The following is a 10,098-nucleotide window of genomic DNA, read 5'->3' as shown; positions in this document are numbered from 1 at the left end:
AGAACATGAGTGTGTTTAATATTTCTTTCTATCTCTGGATCAAAGAGAAGTGGTGATGACCTTCTTGAAAACCTGGTATGCATGCAACGAAGAGATCACATACACACAAGAAGATAAGAAATTGTGTGTAGTACTGAACTAAACAAAAAAACAAACACACAAACAATATTATTTTTTTGGATTTTTATGGTTTTTTAAGAAAACAAACAGAAACAGCTACTCTAAACTAACACCAAGCACATGAATTCCCTGGAAACGGTGCCATTTTGATGTAGTTATGGTGGGATAATAAAAAAACAAGTATTTTACTTAAATACCTATGCGAGTACGGGTAAGTAAGGTCGTATCCGCAGGGAATTTGCGGTCAGTGTTTAGTTAATTAACTAATTGACCACTATTGTGTAGATTGGGGGTTTGTTTGATTGTTAAGAAAAACACGCAAATTATTGGAGAATGTGTTATCAAACTGAGAAAAGGTAACCCCTACCCGGAATCCCAATTACAAATTTAAGACAAAAATATGTTTACTAATTCAAACACCACATAGTCAGGGACGGTTTTTAATACTAACCATACAACCTATCACTCCGTCAAGATATCAACTACCCACCGAATTACCAACCTGCTAAAGATGCAAGAAAATCACCAATACGCTTTAACAGATAAATAGTTCAAATATAAATAACGTTTAACAAAATCAGCATAAGTGATCAAGATGTATAAGTTACAAGAACCGCAAAACAAAGTAAATGTGCAAAACCTAGCAATCGTCCACCCAGGGGAAGTCACAATGGTTTTAGCCACACATGGTAGTCAATACAGCTTCAGATCTTGATTCGACAGGAGAAAACATGAAAAAATCGGAGATTTTGGTGACTAATACCTGAAAATCGCCTTTTCACAACTCTGGATTCGCCAACTTGTAACACCCTTGTTACTAATTAACGATTTTGTATGTAATTACCAACAATTAGATGTGTAGCTAAGACAACACATATTATAAAAATACGGGTTTATTAAAACTTTTACAAATTTCAATTTATTCTATATAACGTGATCGAAATTCGTTGTTTAAAATTTACAACGTGGCGAAGTGCGGAAGCATGTAACTGTATCGTGTTCGGTTCTTCGTTGAGCTTGATCGTCTTCCGGCTTCCACAAAGTACCTACATTTCATAAAAACATGAAATGCTTTAGTCATACGGGATCAAAACGTATCTAAACAAGTCCGGGAAACAAAACTGATCAAAAACACATTTTGTACAGGGTCCACCGTAAATTACGGTGGACACCGTAATTTACGGTAGCCCTGTTATAACAATTCCCACCGTAAGGCAGGGGAGAACTGCCGTAAAGAATTCAACCCCCCACCGTAACTTACGGTACCCACCGTAAGTTACGGTGGCCTCTGCATCAGCTTTTTCCATTTTGCCGTTTGTTGACACGGAAACTTCCGTATCTTTCAAACCGCTTATCCGTTTGACCTACCGTTTCTTCCTACGTGTTTGTAATTTAACTCTCCACATTATGGAGTTAAAATCTAACATCCGGGTTAACGGAACTTAAGACTTTCAAGTCTTCGGCTTATTACCCCTTTTCACCAATTCTTGACCCGTTCGTGATTTTATCAAACAGCATGATTGTTTGAACCTGGTTTCCCATGAACCTTATAATTACAATGTTGTCTATCATATTAGGTTTATAGTCCCCGATTTATTACACAAATTTAACCCGTTTTCGTTGGTATTCTTATTTTGACCCGTTAAGGGTATTTATGCGCTAAGGTCCCATAACATCCGTTTTATACTTATCTTAAGGATTTAATCTACCAAATCACTTATTTCCAACAACCTTTAAAGGTCGTTTGCCCGGTTTACTTAACAAGGATATTTTAGTAAACTTTGGCCCCTCATTTACGACGAAGGGCATTTGCTACTTAATTGACCCTAAAAATGTATGTTTAACCACAATCGTATTTATACGTACCTGGCTCGAGTCAACCTAGTGACCCGTTTCAACACCTTGCTTTTTATTACCGATATTCTATGGCGACGCAATTATCCCAATTACCATTCGCTCCTGTAACACATGACTTGACCTCCACATTAGTTGATTTTGTCAAATGACATTATTCCCACCATTTGACCTGTTCGGTCTATATAACTCAACATTTTCATATGTAACAAAAACATGGTTTTTAATTACCAATCACACATCCGACCCATTTCGGGTTTTCTCACTAGGTCCCTTTCTTTCTAAAGTCAATTTCCTATATTTTTAACCCATTCGGCTTATGCTATGGGTGTCCTTTGAAACTTATTTTACTTTAGTCAATACTTGACTAAATTTCCATTTTTACCCATTTTCCATTTCTTAACACTTTTTAGCCTACTATGGCTTACGTCATAAATTATCTTTTTCGTAATACGACAAAAGGATATTATGAAATATATGACTAGTGTAAGATATACTTACCTCGTGTCCGAACTATGCTTTTTTCCTTTCCTTCTTGATTCGTTTGACCCGCTCCCTCATCAAGCTTCCACCTAGCTTGTTACGCGTCAAACTATCATCATTGTTTTCAAGGTGGTTAGTTTAATCACAATTTAATACGATTATTCCACCTTACGCATTTCATACCAAAGATTACCATTTATCGGATTATAGGTCAGTTTGACTTTTAAAAAGTCAAATGCCCATTAGTATACTAATTGCATATTCGAGTTCATCGACTAGTTTTAGCATTCTTTAATTACCCGGTAGGCGTTATCTTTAGACCACCGTTTTAACCAAAGTTCTAACCACGTTCATCATATTTAGAACTCTTTTAAATCACGTTTTGTATAATAGCCAAAACATCACGATTAAGTGTTTTAACTACAAAAATTCTAGTTTCGAGCCTTCTTTGAGGCATTTCATCAAACACCTTAAGGGCAGAATTTTACATGTTTATTTATCATGTCTCTAGCTTATCTCTTAGCCCAAATTTCACATAAATCAACCGTCTTACAAAGTGGTTAACTTCTACAATTTCTGAATTCACTTCAAAATTGTCAATTTACACTATATTAACAATCTATTTCCTAGTGTTCATCAAATTTCACATAACTCACTAATCACCTACAATGGTGATCATAATTTTCACTAAAAATTCACATGATTTCAGCTTGTGTTTGTCTAGGGTTTGTCCCTAAACACTATAGTAGTTCCTAAATCATCATAACATACACATGCAACTAGAATCTCAGATTATTCAAAATTCATGAGAATTTCAAGTTGAAAGATTTCTCAAAATTTTACATACCTTGTAATCCCCTTGTGATGAGAATCAGGAATCTATGTTTAGAATTCGATTTGGACTTGAATTGAACCTTCAATTTGCAAGATTTGTTGAGTTCTAGGGTTTTCACCCTCCTGGTCGCTCCTGGAGATCGATCCACACACTTAGTGTGTGTGGTGTGTTATTATTTTTTTTATTAAATAAAACTTGTTTCCTTTTTCACGATTTTGGTCCCTCAAGTTTAGATATTCATAAATGAAACTATAACTCATAGTTTATTATTTAATTACCCATTACTAACTAGGTTAATCTTACCTAGTTAACTTAGTGGGTTCCGGGAGTTAAAAACCCGTTGTATTTTAAGTCCCGTTGACTCGGGCTCTTATAAACTTAAGTTCCTTAAAAAGATCTATTCACGTTTTATTTAATATTAGATTTATTTATTTTAAATCCTAATATTTACCGGGTTACCGTTACTGCTAACGGTATTTTACCCGTGTATTAATAATAAGGGGTTTTGATTACCAAACCCGATTTCGGGGTGTTACAGATAGGTTAGAATAACCAGTGCACGAAGTTCGAGAATCAAAGATTAGAAGTTAAGGTGTTGATTTCGCTCATAATGTCCAAGGTCACTTGGAGCAAAATCAGAAACTTCTGATTTCGCCCGAATGGCATTTGGTCATAAAAGCGAAATCATGTCTAGTATAAATAGTGCACTTGTTTGTTCATTTGGCACGGAATCAGAACTGTGTAACGAAGTGCTGCCAGATTGTTCTCAGGTTGTAATCAGTGTTAAATCAATACAAGAGCGTCCGTTATAATTACTTTGAGCGTCCGTTTCATTGATTCCGCCTTTGAATCGGATAAACAACTCTTCTGATCGACTCATTCGGGTCCAACAACGATCCTACAAGTGGTATCAGAGCACATGAGGAAGAGTTTAGCTCAATTGCATTAGATTTCTGTCTTCTACACCTTCTTTCTTCAGCAGGACAAAATTTACCAGTCAAAACCAGATCAAAATTTCACGGATTGTTTAAAATTGGACATAGATAAACCCTTGAAAGTTTCACATTTAAATTTGGACTAAAAATGGACTTCGAATTGATTTCGCTCGAACGGACAATGTGTGATTTCGCTCCAATGATCGTCTGATTTCGCTTTTGAGACACAAAGAAACATGATTTCGCTCCAAGATATCTGTTGATTTCGCTCCAGTTGACTAGATAGTTGTGATTTCGCTTCAAGAGTTAGTCTGATTTCGCTCTTAATAACAACTGATATTTCGCTCCAAGAGTTCAAACAGATTTCGCTCCAGAGTTCAAAACCTGATTTCGCTCAAAAGTCTTAAAGTCTGATTTCGCTCGAATTGTTAGTCAAGTGATTTCGCTCATAGTGTTATTCCCTGATTTCGCTCAAAAGGGAATATTTGGTTAAAATCTGATTTCGCTCAAGAGTCATATTTCGCTCGAAAGTGAACTTTTTCGCGTCAAGATCATTTCACGACAACCGAGTGTTAGTGTATTTCAGAAGATTTGATATTGTTTAAATTGATTGAGTTTGTTTGTTTGTTCTCAGGTGATTGAAGATGTCAAGCAACGGTGAAGAATTTTACAACACATTCTACAACGCGTTCACTTCCGAATCAACAGATAGAAGATCTGAGATGAGAGAATATTCAAGAGAGATTTCGGAGAATTTGAAGTTTGAGAACATGTATGGAAGTCAATAGAAGCCACCGAAGCTAATGAAAGTTGAAGATTATAACTGGTGGAAAAACCGTTTTGAGGGTTGGGTAAAAGCTTTCGCTCCTGAAAGCTGGTTAAAACTAAAAAATGGATACACTGAACCAGTAAAATAGGGAGGAGAGTTAATAGATGCAAAATATTTCATAGACATAGACATAAAAAATGTTGTGGCTTAATATAAAATGATCACATTAATCAAACAATCAGTAAGAGAAGATATTATCTCGTTACTTGAACAAGAGAAAACTTCAAAGAGTTTGTGGGAAGCGTTAGAGAGAAAGTGTGTAGGAAGTAATGAAATTGTTAAAAACAAAAAGAAATTGTTGCATAAAGAGTTTGATCTTTTCAGTTGCATGAAAAATGAATCTGTTTGTAAAATGATCGAAAGATTTGGGCATCTGAAAATGGAGCTGGCCAGACATGAAATCACATATACTGAAGAGGAGATGGTGGATAAATTGTTTGATTCATTGCCAAATGATCAAGATTGGCAATACTTCGCTCTAATGTTGAAAAATACAATCAAGCCTGAAGATTTAAAAGTGGATTTGCTGATTGAAAGGCTTGAAAGCCATGAGTTGGAGATAAAGAGATCTAAAGTCAACAATCCAGCTTATCAGCAGAATGTAGAGCTTTACTACAGAGGAAATGTACCGCAGGATGGGTCTCCAAGAACAGCATTTTCTGCAGAAAGCTCAAATTCAGTGATCAATGAAAGTCTTCACAGTGGTTTTCACAGTGGATCTTCTTCAAACACTTCAAGTCAATCTGCTTCCAAGAATTTATTTCAGTGTAATATCGCAGTGGATTTGAAGAATGGGCAGAATTTCAGCGAAGAGTCAGCAAAACAACAAATGGTTTTCTTGGCATCTGTACTTGAATCGTATGAAAGCCTCGTTGCAGGGAAGATTGGCAACACCAACTTGACGAAAGAAGATTACGATCAAATAGACCCCGAGGAGATGGAACTGATTGATATAAGATGGTGCATGGCCAGTGCAGTTCGTCGGGCACAGCGGTTCATGGAGATCATGGGGAGAAAGTCTATTGGTGGACCCTCTACCAAGTTAGGCTTTGACAAATCAAAGGTGACATGTTTCAAATGTAAATAGAAAGGTCACTTTAAGCGCGAGTGCAGAAATGATTATGCTGATGATTCTGAAAACCCGTTCAAAGAAGATTATTACAAGAAAGCGATTTATCATCAGAACAAGTCTGAGCCTCCAAGATTGAAGCAGCCTGAAGAAAAATCAAGGGCTCTTGCAGTAATTCATGACGATGAAGGTTACGACTGGAGTCAAGTGTGCCCTGAAGAAGATGCTGTTGGATACGCATTTGTAGCTGATGCTGATCCTGATAGATGGTGGAAAGCAGATTATGCAAGATGGGAAATCGGAAAATTAAACGAACCATTCAAAGAAGCCCAGAGAGCAAAAAGATGGAATGATGAGTTGGAATGTTACATGGATCCACGGGGTAATCCAGTTGTTGACCCATCAAAAGTGGATTTTGAAGCTGTAACAAATTTGCTTCCAAGACAGGCTACTTTCAACACAAGAAGGTTATCTGATAAAACATATCTGCCGGATTTGGAGGGCAAGATCAGAGAAGTTTGTGAAGCAAGTCTACCGAAGGTGGTAGAAATGAAGAAGAGAAAAGAAGAAGAATTGAAGAAGATGATTGAAGAAGTGAAGACTGTCGCAAAGCTTGCTGCTGAAGAGGAACAGAAAGCTGAAGAAGGACAGAAGAAGAAAGAAGAACGGTGCTGAAAGAGACTGAAGAAAAGATTGAGAATTTGAAGTCTGTTAGTGATGATGGTGCTGGTGACGAGAAGAAACAAGAGCTGGAATAGACAGAGACAGCTGAAAACACCGAGGTGCCAATCACTGAGGTAAATTCTGATTCTAAAATCTTAAAATCAACTGAGCAATGCAAGAAATGCATGGAAACATGTAGAGCTTGTACTGAAAAAGATGAATTGATGAAAACAAAAGAAGTTGAAACGAACAAACTTGAAAATGTTTTCAAAATGAAATGTAAAGAAATGGTTGAAACAGAGGAAATTTTGAAACTAAAGGTTGAAAAGCTAACACAGAAATGTCATGATTTTGAAAAAGAAAATAAGATTTTGACAGAAAAGTGTACAGCTAAATGTGTTGATTGTGTTGAAAAAGAAACTAAATTTCAAGATTTACAAAAACAGTATGATTCTTTAAAGTGGTCGAGTCAGAGAGTACAGGAAGCTTATGATACTCTGAAAAGCCAAGTCAAAAGTTTTGATCAAAGAATGTCTGAAACTTTAGTCACTAAAGAAATGTATGAAAGAAAGTTTAAAGAAAAGCAACTTGAATTGAACAAATGTGTTGATGAAATTGCTAATCTTAAACAAGTCTTGGCTGAAAAAGAAAAGGTTGTAACCAAACTTCAAAGTTGTCATAACTCTTCGTACATTCTCGAACGCATTTTCAACATCACACCAGATGACAAAGATACTGACAAGAACAAAAAGGGTATTGGTTCAGAATTTCATTAGGTACCACCACCATTGAGAAACAATTATACTTTTTATGATGAGGAAAAGGTGGCAAAGGGTTTGAACATAGCTGACCAGTTACCTGAAAGTATCGATGTGACTTACTCCAAATCTGATGATGCTAATGATTCGGAGGTGGTAAGTAAGGTTGTTGAAAGCGTTTTGAAAGATGAGTCTACAAAAGGTAAGTCTGAATCACAGGATGAAGATGAAAGAAATCTTTATGATGGATATCTGAAAAACACAAAATCCGAGAAAAATTTGAATGATGATTCAAAAGGATTGGTTTATACCATGATTGGATCGGACAAACTATTCTTAGATGTTGTATTCTCGATTCAGAATGTGATTTCAGAAAAGGTTGATAAAGTTTTCAAAATGGTTGAGATTGAGAAGTCTGAGATTCCAAAGTTTGCTGGTAAATGTCACAAAGGTTCTTATAACAAACCTGGTTTCAAAAAGAAAAACATGAAGGCTGGTTTGGGTTATAAAAAAAAAAACTGGAAGAAAAATGAAACACAAAATGTTCAGGCAAAAACAAGTTTTGTTCAAGGAAAAAGTTTGAAAGAAGAGGAAAAACTCAAATTTGGACAACAGTCTAATGAGGAGTTTGATGCTATGAAAAAGAAACAACAACAGGCCAAGGATGTTTCAAAGAAAGTGTGTTTTAAATGTGATAAAATTGGACATGTTGCACGAAAGTGTCCAAATCCAAAGCCTGTTAATGTTGAAAAACAGAAATCTGAGAATGTGAAACCAAGGTCAACCAAATTTGATTCGAAACAAACTTGGAGGTACAATACAAACAAGTTTGCTTCAAATCAAAATTGGAAATCAAACCCGAACAGGTTCGATTCAAGACAGACCTGGAATTCTCACACACCCAGATTGAGAATAACACAGAGTTGGAAAACATCAGTTGATATGACAAAACCTCAACAGTTTTGGAAACCAAATGTTGTTCAGAAACAAAATGTTCAAAAAGAATCACATTTTTACAAACGAGGAACACCGACGGGTCAAACATGGTCTGTTAAGAAAAATGTCAATTCGGTAAAAGATGAAAAAGTTGAGATTAAAATTGATAATGTTTTTGAGAAAAATGAAAGAAACTACCCAGTTTTACCTGGAAAATTCATGTTCAACTACCTGAGTCTAAACAGGCTTGGGTTGCATTGTTCAAATGATCAAATTGTTAAATGTGCAGGTGCTCATCGGAACCAAAGATTGTGAAAATGAAAACAAGAGCAGCCTGGCACTTGAAGAGGAGGAAGAGGTTGCTGGACCCTGGTTTGGTTGAACAGGGAGTTTAGTTTGATTGTTTTCTGTACATAAATAAACAATATTTTCAAAACCCTAAAAACCTAAAAAAAATTAAAAATTAAAAACCAAAAATATGTTTGTTTTTAATTTTTGTTCTGAATATATGTTGATTGAATACGCCGAAACCCTCACGGCTGAACAAACATGATTATTTTCATCAGATTGAAAAACGGTTTTCAAATTGTTAAAATCAATGGGTTGTAAATCATGGGGGTAATTAGTACTATATGTTATATTTTCTGTAATGCAGTACACGAGAAGCAGAAAATGGATGGCGAGACAAAGCTATCAGTATCGTGTTGTCAAATTGTTAATGATTTTGCATTTTAGGGGGAGAAAAATTGTATTGTCAGAAAATCCAAAAACATTAGAAAATTTGAAAAAGACAAAAACATGATAAAATTCAAAAATCTGAGTTTTGCGTAAAAAAGAGGAAATGATAGTACATCAGTAGACAGTTACAGTATGCTAAAGAATTGTAATGATTAAATAGTGTTAAACAGTCTCACTGATGATATGCCGATAGGTTTTTATACATTTAGTAAACTTTTTCGGGATATAAACCTAAATTCAAACTTACTTATTTCGTGGGGAACACTACTTGGATATATAGGTAACCCCTGAAATCTCGTTTGAAAGGTCCCTTATTCTGAGATACTAGGTCTTTATACTCAGTGATATCTGGGGTATTATTCCGGGACTTCTGCTGAATGGAAGTTCTGACCTAGTCCCCGAATAATACTTTCTGCATTGCTTGAAATATAGCACCACCCTCAGCATAAAAATGATGAAACATTGCAAAATGCTAATCGTGTGCTGTTGTAACTAAAAGATCCTCTAAAGGGGACACACCGAAAAGTCGAAGCCGTCATCTCTCTGTGTATACGGAAGTATCAACCTGAGCTCTCACGGCCCTCGCATTTAACCCCTGACAGATATCATATGTGGTATACTCACCTGTAAGACTGAATATTTGGGATTCTGGATACGGGAGTATATTCAAGAGGTGGAACACATGAATGAGTTTAAGTTCTTAAAACATCTAAATCGTATCTTGAATTAGTTGAAATTTGTATGAAAATTTAAGTGGACCAGTATATCGACAATCTAAGTGAATTTTTTAATTCTTAAAGTGAAAATAAGCTCAACGGTACTTGTGACTTGTCAAAAACTGATATGATTCTCTGGCGCATACTCAAACAAAAAATATT

At 35.7% G+C, this 10,098-nt stretch overlaps 1 long non-coding RNA gene across 1 annotated transcript; it reads right to left on the bottom strand.

Moving 5' to 3' along the window:
• Window positions 1–1,124: 1,124 nt before the first annotated feature.
• LOC118480417 lies at window positions 1,125–2,804 on the bottom strand. Its single transcript, XR_004862651.1, has 3 exons — window positions 2,476–2,804; window positions 1,987–2,079; window positions 1,125–1,166 (listed from the first exon to the last, which is right to left on the bottom strand). It is a non-coding gene; the product is annotated as an uncharacterized LOC118480417 (long non-coding RNA).
• Window positions 2,805–10,098: the final 7,294 nt, after the last annotated feature.

The sequence above is a fragment of the Helianthus annuus genome, chromosome 7 (assembly GCF_002127325.2).
Source record: "Helianthus annuus cultivar XRQ/B chromosome 7, HanXRQr2.0-SUNRISE, whole genome shotgun sequence".
Classification (NCBI taxonomy): domain Eukaryota; kingdom Viridiplantae; phylum Streptophyta; class Magnoliopsida; order Asterales; family Asteraceae; genus Helianthus; species Helianthus annuus.
The sequence above is the reverse complement of the archived record's forward strand: the minus strand, read 5'-3'. Positions and strand labels throughout refer to the sequence as shown.